This window comes from Pipistrellus hanaki (assembly GCF_964339955.1).
Source record: "Pipistrellus hanaki genome assembly, chromosome: 8".
NCBI lineage: Eukaryota > Metazoa > Chordata > Mammalia > Chiroptera > Vespertilionidae > Pipistrellus > Pipistrellus hanaki.
In genome coordinates this window covers 78,151,499-78,168,901 of record NC_140510.1, presented here as the reverse complement: position 1 = coordinate 78,168,901, position 17,403 = coordinate 78,151,499, and positions in this window count along the sequence as shown.

Genomic DNA, 17,403 nt, shown 5'->3' with positions numbered 1-17,403 from the left:
GGGGTTCTAGGGCTCTCCCCGGTGCCCCAAGTTGGTGGCTTTGGAGATGGAAGCTGTGGTGTCTGTGTTCAGGGATGTCTTCCAGGCTAGCTCTGCTGCCTGAGTTCTTGGCTGACTCCCTGACTGGTTGTTTGATCCTTCCGGTTATTCTGTGAGCCATCTAATGCCTTTTTCTTAAAAAAAAAAGAAAAAAGAAAAAAAGAAAAGAATTTATTAGAGTGACATTGGTTAATAAAATTATATAGGTTTCATTAAGCACCCAATGACTTATTAATAAGTTACTTTTTTCTTTAAATAAGCTAGAGCTAGTTTTCCCTGCTTGTAAAAATATGACTGATACAGTGCCCCAATTAGGGTTCTTACTGTCTTTTAAAAATACGTATTTTTATATGATACATATCAAAGAATGTGATAAGGTATACATTAGTTATAAGTTCAATACTTGTAAAATTTTAAAGTATAATACTCATTCAAGGTAACACCTATAACATTACCCCTTCCCCAAGAGAAAACCACTATCCTAAATTTTGTTTTTATTACTCCCTGGCTTTTTTACGTTTCCCCCCTTGCTTCTAAAAAAAAAAAAAAAAAAAAAAATTTTTTTTTTTTTTTACATATCCAGATATGTCTAAGCAATATAATTTTTGAGCCTTATCTCAATAGTGCCTGGTTTGTATATGATTTTCTCAGACTGCCAATTTTCTTTTAAACTCAACACTAGTTTATACTTATAGGTAGTACAAGAATGAAATTAAAGATACATCTACTTTTAGACATTTAAAATACACATCAAAGTTTGAGGTAAAGAATCTTATTTATTACAAATGCTTCACTAGAATTGCTTATAGGAAAATCTGACAGACCTGGAAAAGAACCACATATTCTAGGGAATGCCTGGTGCTTTTTCCCCCTGAGCAGCAAGGGAAGAGACACTTGGTACTTCTGGGCCATCTAGGTTTCTAGAGGGTTGTGACTGGCTGGGGCAGAAAACTTGGTGGTGACACATTTGGGGAGGACTTGGGGTGGAGAATGAGGACACGGGAGAAAGTATTGTGTCAGCAAGGGAGGACAAGAGAGAAAAAGCCATGGTTCCTGGGAATCAGGCAGTGTGTATGTGTGTACATGTGTATGTGCATGCGTGTGGATGTGCATGTGCATATGAGTGTGTAGAGATTTGAGAGAGTATGAGGCTTTGGAGAAATTTTAGGTTGTATATCTGGAGAAAAGAGGAAAGGGGTTTTAATGCGTTTGTGAATAATTATTTTTTTCTAATACTCTTCTAAAGATGAAAACAAAGTGAGGGTTGCCAATATTTGGTTTCCACAATAAATTTGTGGGGTAGGTAAACTACGCATTAATGTCTTGGTGGTATGGGAAAGAGAAGGGCAGGAGTTTAGGTAACTTGTCCAAGTTTACATAACTCCTACCAGGCCAGCTAGCTGCCAGTTATTACTCTGGAGTATTAGTTTGTTGGAGCCGCTGTAACAAAGAACCATAAACCAAATGGCTTAAATGAGAGAAGTTTATTGTCTCCTGGGCCTGGAGGCCAGAAGTCCAAGATCAAGGTGTCAGGAAAGCCATGCTCCTTCTGAAGGTGCCAAGAAAGGGTGTGTCCCAGGCCCCACTTCTAGCCACTCGGCTGTCTTTACCTGGCTCTCCCCATGTGTGCACCTGTCTCGTGTTCCCACTCTGAGAGGCAGGCCACACTGCCTTTCTCACTGTCCTTCCTTTCTTTGACTAGCACCTTGCAGTTAGGCTTCTATCAGCCGCCTGGCATCGAGTTTGGAGGTGCCTCCAATTTCAGGATCTCAAGGTTGTCTCTCCTTTGAGGGGGAGAGACTCTTCTCCGAATCCGGTGCAGGTGTTCCCCGCGCCCTGCGGACGGGCTGCCTTTTAAAATGCCAGAGCCATTAGCTCCAGGAAATCTGCTCCACTTCGGAAGAGCGGTTGCAGTCAGCAGGAGTAAAAGCCATGCCACTTATTGTTCTAAAAAGGTGTTTAGCAGCTACAAATAACCCCCTGGATTAATGGCATCCACAGTCGTGAGGCCTCCAGATGTAAAGGGGCCATTTATTCGACATCCATTCATTTATTCAACAAGCCATGGTGCCGGCGTGGGTCGAGCTCATTCTGAATCGAGGCTGCCGTCCTTCCTCTCAAGGCTTCCTTCAATAATTACGCTGTTATTGACACATCGCTGACCCGGGATGACTAATGGTTCAGTATTACTGAGAGATGCAGCTAAAGGTCACCCGGGGCGGGGAGCGGGGAGCCGAGCTGACATTTCCCTGGCACAATGGTGGAGCAAATGGAGATTTTAAGGGGACAGACCCCACTCGGTTTTTACAGGAGACTGGAGTGCCATTACGGTGCTGCATAATCGAATTTCTTCCTTTTCTGAAATCTTTGTTCCGCTTATTAATTAAGCGAAACGACACACGAGGGTGCGCGCCGGCGGCCTGCGGCTCACTTAGGTGGGCTGTTAGGGCAGCGGCGAGGCTGATTGCAGCAGCGTGAGCAGTCGCAGGTTACTTATTGGGCAATAAGACAGGCCCAGGAGTGTCTTTGAAAGACTTGAAAGAGGGATTTTCAGATAAACGAGGGGAAAAATGTTTTTAATGAAATTTAGAAAAGGGGGTCAGAGTGTAATTTATGGACTAAATCTTGCCCTCCAGCACCTGCAAAGATAAAAAAAGAAAACACACACACACACACACCCACACACACCCACCCACACACACACATACACACATACACACAAACTACAAACAAACACACACACACATACACACACATACACACACAAACAACAAACACACACACACATACACATACATACACACACACTAAACCACATCCCACAAACAAACAAAAACAAAACAACAAACACACACACACACACACACACACACAAGAAAAAGAAAAAAGAGCAGGGCAGGGGAAAGAATCCGTAGCTCCAGGATATTTTTTTCTTAGCTCGATCTCTCCTTTGCATGTCATCTGCAACCCACGTCAGGGGATTGCATGCATTTCTTGGCAAAGTTTGCTAGCATCTTCCCGAGTTGCCTTTTTCCCTTTTTCTCTTAAATACTGGGGGGCTTGCCTGTGAAAGACTCTGACTGATTGAGTTTCTCCATTGTCAGTCTTTCTACCTGTAAAATGGGCATGCGAGTCCTTGACACAGTCTTGCCTCACAGAGAATTCCGGAGAGGGAGTGAATGTAAACCTCCCGTGTTCTGTGCTCGAAGACACTGAAGTCACCAGCCATCATAGACCAGCGCCATGCCCACTGAATTGAGGCCAGAAATGTGCTCTGAATGAATAGATGAGCTCCCAAAGGCCTTTTCTGTCTGCTCGCTCTGGTGGAGGGGGAGATGCTGCTCGCATCCTCCTTGGGGGCTGAAGGTCTGACGCCCCAGCTCTCACTGCGCTGTAGGCAGCCTCTGTGCCTAGTCGGCCTCTTCCAGGTTGTCTCAGAGGAAGCCTCCTTCCTGGGTGGCTCCCTCCAGCGGCTGACTGATGAAGGGGCCGAGAGGCCTGGGCATCTCGTCTGATTGGAGCAGCGGCAGGCCATCTTCAGAAGGCCCCGGAGGGTGGCCTGAGCTGCCCATTGAAATTGCACTGCAGCCTCGCTTCTTTCTCTGCCCAATTACGCTTCTTCCCTTCTCTTCCACAGGCGTTAGGTCCCCAAAGTTCTTCCTAAAAATGCCCTGCATGCTAATCTCTGTCCACCCAAGCTGCAGCATCCATGAAATTATGTGGGTGTCATAGACTACGTCCCAAATACGAAGAGATTTGAGGGATAGCCGGAGAGTGTGAAAAAGACACGTGCTATTGTTGACTGATGAGAGAACTCTCGTTTGTGATTTGAACTTCCAGGTGGAATTTGCCGGCTGGAGCACAGCAAACTCAGTCAGCAGCCACACCCTGCCCCCAAGCTCCCCACTGTAATCTGGTGTCTTATTGGGCAATAAGACAGACCCAGTCTCCTTGGAACAAAACAGGGAAGTGAGGGTCAGAAGGCCGTGTCAACAAACTTGTTACGTCTTTAGCCACATTTACCACCCCAAGCCCGTACACCTTTGTCTTGTCAATACTTCACAAATGCATTGTTTGTCTAAAAGGCGTAAGAAGCTGCCTGCCTTAGTTACTCCTTTGAATCTAACATTTCTAGGAGCTCCCGTAAGTATGAAATTATTTTTTTCTCCTGTTCGTCTGCTTGATGTCCATTAGGCCGGCCAAAGACCCCGGAAGGAAGAATGGAAAAGTTTTCCTTCTCTGCACCCTGTTAAGGCTGGGCCCCGTTTACAGCAGATGCTCGTGAAGAAGAGGCACATGAGGTTAATAGTCCTTTCTGATTGGCTTATTGCATGTTGAAGGGAACATTGAAGCTATTAAAACGGGCGATTGGGAAACCGAGCCTAGGATGCCATCTACATGTTTTTGTGACCTTGTTCGAAGGGTTTCATCCGGTTCTGTACTAAGTGAAGGAAGCAATGATGACAGCGCCTTCTATCCCCCCTCCCCCCACTCCCTTTGTGCTAGGGCAGACGACTTAATGCAGGCCTTCTCTGCGTCCTGGGTCTGTGTTCATTTCCTCCTGCCATTTGCTTGGCGTTATTGCCAAGAGAAGAGAACACGAGAGAAGAAAAGTTATGCTCCTCAGAGGCTTTTTCTCATTAACTGTTTGAAAGAGACTTTTTTTTTTTTTTTTTTAAATTCCTGAGTGCGAGGTTATTTGTATGCCTAATTTTGTTTTTATGTTACTCTTACTTTTAAGTGTAATTTACCAAGGTTTAACACTTGTGTTCTTTCAGGGGCATTACAGAAAGCATCGCACATTCATTACCGCCTTTTAAATGGTTGCGTTTCATTTCCATATGCTTTTTAAATGGCTATTGAGTGGATTTGGTGCTCTTCCTCTAGTTAAAGTGCATTTTTTTAATTGTAAATAATTGATACCTGCCATATGCTTCTCTCTCCCGTCCTGAGCTCTCCGTCCCCTTCCCCTCTTCATTCGCTTCCCTCTCTGTTCCTCCTGGTTCTTGCCCTCATCTTGTTCCCTGTCCCTTCCTCTCCTCTCTCTGCAGGTCTCCATTGTTTTCAACACCATTTTCCTTGCCCCTCAATGTGCTCATTTCAGAGGAGGTTTTAAATGGATTCTTGAGACCATGTCATTACTCAGTGGGGGTGAAGAGGGGGTAAGAATACGCAGCTTTTCATTAGGTGATGCCTGGATCCAGAATTTTAAATGACAGTGGTTTCAGAGAATTTTCTTGAATCCCCCCCCCCCCCCCCATTGTTAAATTGATACAGAGCTTATTCTTTTTTGTTGCCTCTGCTTCTCTCACTAACCAGGGACAATATCCAGAATCTTGGAAGGAAGGAAGCTATGGCCAAGTGTCTGAGATCATCCTTAGCAGAAAAAGCTTCTCACACTCAATTGTTTTAAAGACTTTCTTATTAGGGAGAGGGGAAGATAAATAGAGAAAATGTAAATAATATTTATTTTGGATGAATTTGTTTTTGGGGAAATTTCTACTTTTTAAAGCCACAGAAATATAGAAAGATTCCTTTGCTTTTAAATCTCCAGGAGGCAACAATCAAAGCCCATGTATGGATATTATAGCCCACCAACATTAGAATCGTTTTCCTTTTTGAAAAGTTAAAAAGGAGTTAGAATTTTATATTGCAATTCAAAGGACCCAGAATAATCAAAAACAATCTTGAAAAAGATGAACCAAGTTGGAGGACTCATACTACTATGTCTCAATGTCAAAACTTGACTACATAGCAACAACAACAAAGACAGTGTGGTACGGGGATAGGATTAGACCTATTTATCAATGAAATATAAATAAAAGTCCAGAAGTAAACCTACATATCTATGGTCAACTCGTTCTTTATAATAGTGCTGAGATAATTCAATGGAGAAAGAATATTCTTCTTAACAAATGGTGCTGGTACAACTAGACAGCTGCATGCAAAAGAATAAAGTTGGGTTTCTGCCTTATACCATATACAAAAATTAACTTAAAGTGGGTCAAATATCTAAACGTAGAAGTAAAAACTGTAACTTTTAGAAGGAAACATAGAGGTAAATCTTTGCAACCTTGGATTTGACAACAAATACTTAGATATAACACTAAAAGCACAGGCAGCAAAAGGAAAAAAAATAGATAAATTAGAATTCTCTAATATAAAAAATGTTTCTTCTTCAAAGTGAAATAATACCTGAATAATCCCCACCAGAAACCAACCTCTCCAGAGCTGTGAGAAAATAAATGCCTATCTTGTAAGGGGAAAAAAAAAGTCCATGAATTTTGCATTTGACTCCCAAGTTTGCATTGTACTCTAATTTGTAATGCTCTAAAATAATGGCACTTCCCCTATTATTGGCACCTCAGGAAAATGCACCATGTTTATCGTGTGGCTTCTTGTTCTCCTGACACGTGGCCGTATACTCTTCAAGAGTCTGTCATTTCTGGCTTGAATCGGGTGACCTGATATATCAGCTAACACACTGGCGAATAAAGCTACAAAGGAAATAGGACACCCAAAGATGACTCCAGTTGTGTCATGAGCCCATTGAGCCTGGCGATATGAACACCTAGGCTGCACTAAATCTGTAGCTAGGAACCATGCTGATTTTATTCTCAGAAAGAGGCAAAAAGAAGATAGGAGGAGAAGGTGTATGAGCACTAATTTAGGAGTTTTCTGATGTTCTCAGCCTCTTGAGAATATGGCTTTAAATCTGAGGTCTTCTCGGACATGTAAAGAATGCCAAGGGATTCTAGTCCTCCTAAAGAGGATCTTTATCAAATGCAAGCATCCTGGGCCCCATCCGAGAAGGTGAGAACTTGAAATGGTACTTGAACCCGAACTATTCTTTCAGGTAAGTTGGGGCCCCTGAAGTTCTCAGGTCCTCTTGGTTCCAAGGTGCTAACATTACTTTAAGACGGTGAGAAAGGTATTATCTTGTCCTCTGTGGCCATTAATTTAAAGATCCTGCTGTCATGAAAAGGTACTGAGGGGTTAAACAGTCCTTGGAAGAGGATCTTTTCAGAGTCATCTCTCAATAAGTTGTCTTATGCTGCACAGATTGTCTCAACCTTTACTAACAGATGCATCTGCTGCAAAAGACAGTTTGCAAGCCCAGGCAGAAAAGAACTCGTGCTTTTCTGAAATCTTTCCCTTGGCTCATATTAAAACTAGCCAGGAGAAGAGACATAGCAAAGTTTATTAGGGACAGTTCCCTGAAGGGGAAAATAATGGAGATAATGAGACAAATATTCTTAAGGCATCCTGGGGCTTCTGAAGTAAGCACTTTGGCCCACTGAAATAGCTGGTAGAGAAATGGCTTTGTTATACTTAATTTTACAAAAAAAAATGTATTCTGTTGTTCTATTCCAAATACATTTGAAATTCCCCAAAGAGACTCTAGTCGCCTCTAAAAGCATCATCACCAAGAGTATCCAACTGAGTAAGAACCAGGATGGCATTGCTGATGTAGTTGGGTAACACTATTGCCTCCTTTGGTGGGTAAAACTACCAAGGCTACAGAAATGGCCAGACTGGGCAATGCTCACGTTTGGAACTGGAGCAGCCTGCAAGGCTAGGAATGTGCAGAGGTGAAGAGGGGAGCTCTCATTTCTTCTCCAAATGTGATTTTCCTTAGAAAAGTAAGAATGTAGGCTGGGGAAAAGGTGTTGGGTCAGCTATTCTGTTTGAGAAGTTTGGAACCACACCTAGTATAGTCTAATTTTAATCAAGAAGGGATAGATGGAGTGTTTGTCTTCTCTCTCTCTCTCTCTCTCTCTCTCTCTCTCTCTCTCTCTCTCTCTCTCTCTCTCTCCTTCCTGGTTAAGATGAGAGAAACTATTCACTTAATGGTCTAAAAGCCAGTGGCAGAGGCATGCTAGCTCCCAGTAAACGCTACCAAAGATTCCTCAAATAATGTAAGGTCCAGATATGAAGAAGGAACATTTACCTATTCCACATCATATCACAAAGCCTTGTTCAGTGCATCTCTATGGCATCATAGATAGCCATGACTCCATAAATATAATGGAAAAATGCAGAGTGTCTCCCTACCAACCATGGAGATTCCTTCACGCATTACTTCCAAATACGTTGACCATTTTCCTATAGGCCTAGCCTTGGCACTAAGTATCTGAAGTTAAGTCCGGACACATTGCATTTGAAGAGCTTCTGGCCTATTGTAAGAGATTCATGTCAAGGCATTATGTAGTAGTTAGAGGCATATACTACAGTGACCTTAAATGTAGTGGTTCAGCTCACAGGCTTCTGAGGTCAGCTGCCTGGGCGCATACCCAATCATCTTCACTAATTAGTAGTTCAAGCACACTGAATCTCAATTGTATCATGGTAAGATGTGAATAATAGCATGTCCTGTTATAGGATTATTTTTACTATAAATGAGCTAATACATATAAAGTTCCAGACTTATAATAAGCATTCAATAAGTGAAGCAATTATTATCTTATATAATAAAAGGCTAATATGCAAATTGACCAAACAGCACATACTGACCACCAGGGGACAGACACTTAATGCAGGAGCTGCCCTCTGGTGGTCAGTGCATCCCCTGTGCACTCAGCCAGAAACTGGGCTCATGACTGATAAGCACAGCGATGGTGGCAGGAGCCTCTCCTGCCTCCACGGCAGCACTAAGAATGTCCGACTGCCAGCTTAGGCCCATTCCCAGAGGGCTCCCAAACTGAGAAGGCACAGGTCAGGCTGAGTGACCCTTCCTGAGTGCATGAGTTTCGTGCACTGGGCCTCTAGATATATATATATAAATACTACTGTAGAATATTGACATTCATGGAGAGAAAATATTTGCCAGGGGACCTTTGCTAACCCCAAATTTGGGGATAATTATGTAATATAACTTTGGAAGCAACATTAAAAAAAAAGTCCTTTATTACTTTTGGGAGGAAGGGGTAACTAAACCTCAGTGAGATATTCTAGTTTCACAAACCAATTCTACACCCAGGCAGGGCAACATTCAAATCAGTGCTCAGCAAATGACATGGTTTTCACCATGGATTTTTGGGGTGAGACAGGAATTGTTAAAATTGGGGCTATTAAATTTCTGAGAATATGGAAGGTCCATAAAACAATAAAACCATCACAAGGATACCCATTTGGTCTGGAAACGAGATTTGTGATGAACTTGGAAATAGCAGCCCTGCAGGTGAGATGGGAGGAGGCAGGGGTTTCAGGAGCAGAGCTGGGTTTGGGTGTTGCTGGCTGGCCCAACCCTGAGACTCAATTAGGCTCTGACTGCCTGGCATTCTGTAGATGCTTCCCATTTTTATCAGATAGGTATTTATTTCCTGTCTGATGTTGCATGGATATAACTGGACACATCATGAATTGAAGGGTAGAGTGGGGTCAAGCCAAAGTGGAGATGAAGATCCAGATCCAGAGCCAGATATTCTAGCTTCCTTTTCCTGCAAATTTCTCTCTCCTCTGCTGATAGCTCCCTTCTTCTTAAAGGGCCATACACCCTTTTATATTTTTTCCCTCCCCTTCATCAATTTGTTTCAGCAAGAGATTTGACACTCATTTATATATCAGAGTGAATTTAAGTCAGCATATTACTTGCCTCTAATATTAGTGGCAACTGAACTCACTTTTGTCCGCCTTTGACTTTGCTCCTATGTTTATAGCAGCATGAAAACAGCTTCAGGGGCTCCGCAGTAGATTTCAGTGTTCCACCACATGGAATACATTTTGGTAGCAGCAGGATTCTAATTCACTGGTTTTACTTTGACCAAACAAAATGGTATTGGTACCAAGAAAAAGGACAATGTTTGTAAGCAAATCAGAAAAGTCCCTCTATACCAAACTGAATTTAAAAGCAAAGGAAGGAGAATAAGGAGAAAGGAAGTTGAGGAGGAGGAAAACTAGAGAGGAGAGATAAATAGGGGAAACATCGTCATTTCCTCCTGGCAGCTAAGAACAAGAACCCAGATGACAATGGGAGGCATGGAGCCTGCAGTCAGAGCTCCTGCGTAAACAGATGCCGTGGGGAACTGTGCTGATTTTTTCAATTACTTTGTCCTGTCCTTTGCTTTACTAATCTCTGCCTAGGAAAGGACTGCAAAAGCAACTTACCACATGTTCTCATTTCCTTATGTTTTTTACTCAAAGCTTGCTTGCCTAAAACACATGTACACAAAAGAACAACACCCACGCCATTTTAGGACTTTTCCATCACTTCCCATTCTTATTTGACTTATTCCCATTCTGCTCACCACCTAGTCCATTGTCTTGCTAATTGGTTCATTTGAAGATTTCACAAGATCAAAGTTGATTTTATTATCACCTTTAAAAAGGTACTTTAAAAAAATGGAACAAGGGATATCCTGAGGAACTAGAGAGTTTCTGTGCAAACCCAAAAGTTGTCCCAATTACGACTTAACAAAATTTAAAGTTCTACTTTTGAGCAAGATAGAACGAAGGGTTAAAAAGAAAAGGGCATCATCAACACAAAAAGAATTGGAAGTGTTCAAAAGTATTATGTTAGCTTTACTTTTTAACAGATTAAAAGAATCCAAATAATGCCTGAAACGTTGAAAATCATAAAAATGTTTTTCTTAAAAATAGCCCTTTTCATACTTATAGTCTCAAACTGGTGATAGTGTAGATGAAGGGGAATATGTAGCTTGAGGAAACTAGGTAAAATTTTATGAAGTGATGGAGAGAACACAGCCTGATTTAGTGAAGGCTATGATGGCAAAGATCCCAATACCAGTCACATGTTCTAATTAAGTTGTCCAATCAGTGATTTCACTTTTTTGCGATGTTCCACCACTTTAAGGGCATAAAAAATTGGGGTTTCTCTCAGCAAAATGCAGGTCCATCCATCTGCCGTTCTCTGACTGCCTTAGTGCTAACCTTCCCCTCTCCCCAGCACTAGAATCCAACACAGAGACTTTTTAAGAAATCTGACTAAACTTCAGAGAGTGTCGGGATAAAAACTGTACAACAACAATCACTAGTTGTTGCTTTTTATTCATATGGTGCTTTGTATTCATTCTTCATTATCAACCTCACAAGTCTGCTAAAATCAACATCTTAAGTCACATTGCTGATCTTTGACAGACTGTGTCTTTCCTGTTTAAGCTTCAGCTTGATCCTTTTTTTCTATTAGCAGGGCTTTTCCATTTGGCCATGGTGTTGGCTTGCTCATGGTCAAGTTGACAGTGAGTAGGCAGGTGGGGGAGGAGTAACCTAGCTCAGGCTCACCCGAGTCACATGACTAACTCCCCAAACAATGTAATCCACCTGCAGATAGCACTGTGCAGTTTTTGTCTTATATTTGAGCCCATTTTTTTGTTTGTGTGTTCTGTCTGAAAAATGAATGAAGAACATAAAAGCTATTCTGTTCTTGTCTTGATGTGACTGATGCATGAGCGTCCTCACTCACTTTCTCATCCTGGGCCACTCTTTGCCACTTGCATGTAGAACTTTGAGGAGATGCCTGAAATGACCATGGATATAGGGTCTAAACCTCGAACACCTGGCTTTGAACAGGCTTGACCACTTATCAGATGTGTGACCGTGGGCAAATCACTTAACTTCTCTGAGTCTTGGGAGCTTCCTCTGCAAAATAAGGGTTGAATGAGACACATAATAAATGCAAAGCTCTTAAGGTAGTGCCTGGCACTTGGTAAGCATTCAGGAAAAGTTACTCATATCGTCATTCTGATCATCAGTCGAAGAGCCTGTATTTAACACATGCTGCATGGACGACATGCCTCTGAATGCAGATTATCCGCTTTGTTAATCACGTTGGAAATACACAATGGGGCTGAATAGTTTCCTTTTATAGAAACACAGTTGTGATGCTCTTACCCTTTGCTTTCCTTTGTCTTTTTCTCTTTTTCAATGCTCTCTTACAATATGGATCATCAGGCAATTTTATGTAAAAATAAGCAAGTATAAATACATAACTAAATATATAATGTAAATATGCAAATAAAATATATGCAACTGCCTAGATAAGCTTGCCTTAGAACATAAAATCCTATCAGGCATATTAATTTTTTTTGTTGCTCCCTCCAAAATTATAAGTTGATTAGAATTTTTCTTTGGGTTGCAAAAATGGCCAACAATGTGATAATCTGGATTTAGAAACATGCCAGGTACCATGCCGTGTATGTGCTGTGTGTGTGTGTGTGTGTGTGTGTGTGTGTGTAAATATACATAACTTAAATCACCACCTTAAGTAAAACATTTTAAAATGTAACTTAGCCTAAAATTTCTTAGACAAAAATAAATTGATTGTTCATTTTGATGCCATTTACACTGCAGAAAACACACTGACCAGTTAATGTAGTAAATAGAATTATCTCTGAGGTCCTCTCATATCTAGAGCAGTGGCTTTCTCCCGATAATTGGCCAATTTGTCAGAATGCTTTGATTCAGTAAACCACGAACATGCTTCACCTGTTGATGAGGTAATTTAAACAATTTATTCACAGAAGGGAGAACTTTCTCTAAATTCTCTTAATGAGGAAGTTGGTTCTTTGACATGGAATGACTTTTCTTTGAGGGACTGTTTTCTGATAAAGGGAATTTAGTTGTGTGTGTGTGTGTGTGTGTGTGTGTGTGTGTGTAAATATACATAACTTAATCACCACCTTAAGTAAAACATTTTTAAATGTAATTTAGTCTAAAATTTCTTAGACAAAAATAAATTGATTGTTCATTTTGATGCCATTTACACTGCAGTAAACCCTTTGTGTGTGTGTGTGTGTGTGTGTGTGTGTGTGAATATACCCTCCAAATATGTTAAAAGCTGGTTCACTAGTATGTTCCATTTATTGTGTCAAATAGTGTGAAAAAAATTTAAAAAATATATTTTATTGATTTTTTACAGAGAGAGGGATAGAGAGTTAGAAACGTCGATGAGAGAGAAACATCAATCAGCTGCCTCCTGCACACCTCCTACTGGGGATGTGCCCGCAACCAAGGTGCATGTCCTTGACTGGAATCAAACCTAGGATCCTTCAGTCCACAGGCCAACGCTCTATCCACTGAGCCAAACCAGTTAGGGCCAAAAATTTTTTAAATATCATAGTTAGTTCATAGGTCACTAAATGCAATAGATTGAGCACCGTGTCAGAAAGAGGTGCACCCTGTGCTTTTACTCATTATAGTGGTGTGTCCTTAACCTGTTTGGAAAATAAAAGCTGAATTTTTGAAAAGTAACAAATAAAAAATTTGAATTAAAAAGTGTAAATGAATAATAAAGCAGTCTATATTATAAAGTGTAAATGAATAATAAAGCAGTCTATATTATCTTGCACTAGACCATGACATTTTTATTAAACATGTCCATTATTTTTGTTGAAACCATCAAACAGATATTCTTACAGAAATTAAAATCTGGTTAGCAGTTTTCTTTGGGCACAAAAGTGAAAGCTAGACCCAAATGAAGGCAGCGTCTGAGGCTTGGACACCAAGGTGCAAGTTGTATGTGGATGATACTTGATCCTATTTCAAGTCAAAACTATAGAAATGCTTTAGAAAGGTCAGCTTCTTAGTTTTTATAGCATCTTCCCCCCCAAAAAAATTTTATTTTGAAAAGTGATGAACCTACTAAAAAATTGAAAAAGTAATAGAATCCTGATACTTTGACTCAATGATGGTTTTTAACATTTTGCCACGTTTGTGCACACACATACATCTATGTTCCCTGACTTGGATTTGTTTGAATTTTCCCTTCATGATGAGAATCAAATGAAAGATCTTTACAAGATTGTAACAGACAGAGGTAAAAAAGCTTAAATGAGATAGGAAGGACATTTGCCTCCTCATAGAAGTAGCCCTTGGGTCAGGTGATGTGGGTGATAATGGCACATTGTCTACTAGAGCAGTGTTTCCCAACCTTCTCTCATGATGAGAATCACCTGGTGGAGTTGTTAAAACACAGATTCCTGAATCCCAACTAAGAAGTGCTAAACTAGAATTTTTGGGAACATATAGGTAAAATTGCATATCTAACTTAGTGCTCTGTATATAAAATCTGTCTTAGAGCACTAGTTAAGTATACAATTTTACCTATATGTTCCCAAAAATTCTAGTTTAGCACTTCTTAGTTGGGATTCAGGAATCTGTGTTTTAACAACTCCACCAGGTGATTCTCATCATGAGAGAAGGTTGGGAAACACTGTACTAGAGGACCTTAGAGAGTTAGTCACTCAAGGATTTAGTGTATGAGAAGGGAGAGACAGAATGAGGTGGCTCCTGCCAAGTGGTACGCTTAAATACTTTAATATCCTTGAGCTTTATATATACATATCATTACTTCATGAAGCTTTCTCCTCTCCTTCTGCATTTCCATGGCAAAATCCTGATGCTGTCCCTATCATATCTAGTCGAAAATCCTAGGATGACCTTTCAAAGGTTTACTTCAAGGATATTTTTGATAGTAATTTATATAAAGTTTGACTTAAATAAAAGATTTGTGAGTTGAGGTAAGGGCAGGGAAGGGAATATAGTATGATTTGCTCCAGGCTTTGTAATGATTAATGTCAGCTCAAAACTTTGTTTTATTTTTCATTTTAAAACCATGCTTCTCTGGGGGTGAGGAGGATGGTTAGCAAAATACTCAAGAATTGAAGAGTTGAGTAGGGTTCCTTAAGAAACCATGGTTGAAACCTTCAAGAAGAGATGAAACAAGTAGGAGAATTGGGCCAAAATGCCTGAAGTCCTAGAGTCTCCAGGAAGGACTGTAAATAATAGATAGTTCTTCTTAAAATAAAACTAAAAGAATAAATGACAGAAACAAATGATAAATTTCAGAACCCTTTCCAGAATTATCTAGTTATTTTTCTTCCTCTAAACTTTTGTGTCTTGGGACATATTAGCTCTATGGCTAAGATCTCAGAAAATTGAATTTAAAAAAAAATATTGGCCCAACCCTCTGAACAGCAATGGCAAACAGCCATCATGTAAGCCTGGGGAGGATGAGCAGTCCTTGGGCTACTCTCAAGCTCTGCCTTGAGCCCCGAGCCAGATCACAGGACACAATGATTATCATTAGGATTTTCCCCTCCAGATGGGTCTACATAAGCCATAGGGGAAATTGATGGGATATAAATCCGTTGCCTCTGGCTGTGCTCCAGGCCTTAGAATCTCCTCTCCCCCAGCAGATAGCAGAGACAGCAACACAAGAGTGAATTCCCTGAAAAAATCGAGTGTCCTACTTTTTGTCGTTGTCAATGGTTTCTTGAAGGTTATCACTGAAGTCATTGCCGAGGCCACAGGAAGAGTGGCACGTTGGCTGTGCGTTAATTACTGATGTAATTTCCACCCCCCTCTTCCTTAGCCTCCACCAGCCGGTGGCTCAGGCATAAGTCCTAAAACAGGCTCCTGAAGCCCTGGCCGGGTTGGCATGATGTGAAATGAGCTATTCGCCTCCTCATACCATCCTGATCAGTAGCTGTGATAAAAAAACAACTGTCCCGCGAAAAGTCAAGGGCAAAGGTCGCCTGGCATTCCAAGGGAACTCTCCCGCAGCAGGGAGCCTTCTAATTGGCTGGTATTGATCAGTAAATTGTGCCCCTTTTGTGATGAATTCTAGCCTGCACCGCTCCAAAAACCCCCTCTCACTGCATGAGCATGATAGGGCAAGGTTTGGGGCCTCTGATCATCCTTTACAGATGGCGCTCAGGTCCTTAAAGGGGCCAGAGAAAGACTGTAGCTTGTTAACTCTCTCCTGGCTGCTGGGCTAACCCAGGAATCCTTTTCATTCAGTCTCCCTGGTCTCACTAATAGCGGCTTAATGGGATGCTAATGTGAGGAACAGAAGTTATCAGATGGCTTGCACGATTTATGATGGATTTATTACCACTCTGAGTTCCCTTGATGTTCAGTGCATCCTTTCCCCATCCATCCCTGTGATGGGCCTCAGCAAATGGTTTCATAATTAATTAATTTTTTTCCTGAAGGGGGTTAAATTGTTTTTGCCCTGCTGCTTTCCCTCCATATCTAATTCCCAGTGGAGGATCTTCCTCGTGTGCCTACCAAAGATGGAATATACGAACAGCTGTTCTCTCCGTGGCCGCCTCTCTCCCCCTACCTTTCCTGCCAGCTACTGCCTACTCATCTTTCTAGAATAGTAGTTCTCAATCTTGACTCTTCACTGGAATTACTTGAAAGAGCTTTTAAAATACATATGCCTGGGTCCCATGCCCAGAGAGTCTGATTTAATTGGTCTGGGAATACTGTCTGGGTATCAAGAGTTTGAAAAGCTCCCCAGATGATCCTAATGTGCAGTCAAGGCTGAGAACCACTGAAGTACAATCTAAATTCATCTTGACTATTTCCTTCCCATGATGCTTTTCCCCTGTCTCCAATAGGCGTGATCTCTCATTCCTTGGAATCTATGTAACACAGATATGTTCTTGGAAAAATAGCACTTTGTGTATTTCCATTGGCAGCTACCTTATGGTTTACCTATTTGTGAATTAGTCTTATTATCACAATTAAATGATGGGTTTCTTGGGGGGCAGGGAACAGTGCCTGAGCTGTCCTGGGGTCATTGTGGTGCCTTGCACACAGTAGGAACTCGGTAAATATTTGTTTACTTGAGTTTTCCCAGTGACCATGGCTTTATGGGAAATGTGCCTGTGGACCCCGATCTCACTCACATCTCAGACACCGTGAGTGGGTTCCCTTCTATGGCTTTTCAGATAGATTTTGCCTGCCAGCGTGGCCCTGCTGCCTTACACCACCCTTTCTCACCAGCGTGGCCATCTCTCCTGGTTTGTTGGGGACGGTCGCTGCGTATGCCTTTTGTCCCAGCATCATTGTAAATGGCGCTGCCTTTCGCTTTCAAAGGTGTTTCTGTTTGGATGATGAATTACACAGTTCCTCTACTTCTCCCTCTTCTCTTTTTCCTTAAGTTGGCCTGAAAAGACAGTCTTACTAAGGACTCTGACCTTCTGTATGTGGCAAGCTTAAGGAAAGTACAGAAAGGCCTATACTAATACTAATCCCATGTGTAAAAGAATATAAAACAGGTTAAACTAATCTATAGCATTCGAAGTCGAGCTGATGGCTTTCTTTGGGGTTTTTAAGTTCCTGCAATGGGGCACACAGGGGCACTTGTGGATGCTGGAAATGCTGTCTCTTCATCTGAGTGTTGGTTACACAGGTGTGTTCATTTGGTGAAAATTCATCATACTGTAACATTTATCCCCCTCTTCCATATACATGTTATATTTCCATAGGCAGTTTTTTTTAAGGGAAGACTAAATTATAATCGGTACAGAACTGCACAAGCCAATGCTTACCTTTATTAACATGATCATTCTGATTGACGAATTCATGTCAAGCATCAGCAAAGTGCTACAATAC